Below are 2,022 nucleotides of genomic sequence, written 5' to 3'. Positions count from 1 at the left end.
AAATAACTATCTGCTGAATCAATGAAATGATCACAGTTACTGCCTTACAGCCACTCACATGGAACGACTTCATGTCATGCTTGTGACCAGGAGTTGCAGATCCTAGTCAGCAAACAGAAACAAGGCTCTGCTCTGCTCCACTGGGGATCAGGGGCTAAATTTATGTCATCAAAGAGGAGAAACTGCATTACTAGTATCATCTTGGCCTCATCCATCACCATGAAACTCCACAAACTGAGCCCCATACACTGCATCTCCTTCTTCCGCCACCTCTGCCCTCTTTCTTTCCCTGAGGAGCACTGGGGGTTATAGCTCCTGGGCCCCAGAGCTCTGTCCAATGACTGGCAGGCAGGAGGCTGCTCCTGGCCACTCCAGAGGCAGCACTCCCCCGCCCCGCCCCAGCCAGTCAGTGGAGAGCAGGGGCTCCCTGGGCCTGTCACTCAAGAAGAGTGATGGGCTCACTGACAGCCTCCTGACCCTAGAGGGTAACCGGCCCCTCTCTCTGAAGGTACACTGGATCAGAGCGAGCCAATCCTCCCTTGCCTGGAATGTCCACATGTTCCTTCTGTGGCTTTTGTTCCCCCTTGCTTATTCACCGAAGACTGTTTGGAACGGGATGGGAGTTTGGATGTGGATTCAGCTATAAAAAAGGCAAGCCAGAAATAGAAGACAGTGAAACCACTTTCCAGAAGTGCAATTATTTCTAGCAAGAGATACTGATGATATATTTTTAAGTTTTTTTTTTTAAGATTTTATTTATTTATTCAACAGAGACAGAGACAGCCAGTGAGAGAGGGAACACAAGCAGGGGGAGTGGGAGAGGAAGAAGCAGGCTCATAGCAGAGGAGCCTGATGTGGGACTCAATCCCGTAACGCCGGGATCACGCCCTGAGCCGAAGGCAGATGTTCAACCGCTGTGCCACCCAGGCGCCCCATATTTTTAAGTTCTGAATTGAAAAGATTAGAACTAGAAAAAGGCTTAAGAAGAAAATCTTTCTCTAAATCAATTTCTGGTTGCTCAAAATACCTAATACATAGATTATAGTGTGAAAGAAATGATGGTGACCACAATGATGTTAAAATATACATGTATTTTTTTATGTTTTAAATAAATTATGGACTAGTAGAATTCATTAATAGTATAGAATATCTTCCAGTTGTTTTATAGGTCTGGGTTGCGAGTGAGCGTTTTAAGGGTTGGCCCAGGAGCTGATCATCAGTTCATATGCAGATCTTTTAATTTTAATTTGCATTGTCTGTTAGAGGGGCTTTGCAGTCAGGTGACCAGGTTCAAAGTCTCACTCAGCCGCTTACTAGGTCATCTTGAGCAACCTTCCTGGGGTCTTCATCCATAAAATCAGAGATAATGATAGAACCTACTTCATGGGATTGTTTGAACTCTATATGAGCAATGTGTGCAAAGGCTGAAAACAGCACCTGGCACGGAATATCATGCAGTAAATATTAGCGATTTATTTTTGCTAATAAATTCCACTCAAATGATAAGGAAAACAACCATTTTTACACCAATTACAATATCAAAATACTTTAAAAATGGGATATCATTGTCTCATTATATATTCTGTCATTTTCTGAGCTTTTTTTGCAATGAGCATGTAAATATAAAAATGATCTACAACTATAACGTGTAATTAGAATAAATACATTCGTGTTACGGAAATCAGTTAAGCTTTTTAGAACATGAATCAGGCTTTAAAATTTTGGTATTGAAGAGATTGAGAGACACACTCAAATTTATAGCCTATTTTGGCAGGAAGGCATTAATACTGTTTGTTTAAAGATAAGGTCAATGGTACAAATGCTAGGGAGGGTTGATAAACCAATTTGCCAAGAATACGTCATTACTAACAGTCCCTTTCCTGACTGCCGACAATAACCTCGATGCTGAACCTAATTAAGATTGGGACCAAAGGAGAATGTGTCATCCATCTAGAAATTATAGAAGAACCCACCATTTTCAATGTCCACTGCCTCAAATTCTGTATTTTTGTGTGAACCAAG

The sequence above is a fragment of the Ailuropoda melanoleuca genome, chromosome 5 (genome assembly GCF_002007445.2).
Source record: "Ailuropoda melanoleuca isolate Jingjing chromosome 5, ASM200744v2, whole genome shotgun sequence".
NCBI lineage: Eukaryota > Metazoa > Chordata > Mammalia > Carnivora > Ursidae > Ailuropoda > Ailuropoda melanoleuca.
This window is presented reverse-complemented; position numbering follows the sequence as displayed.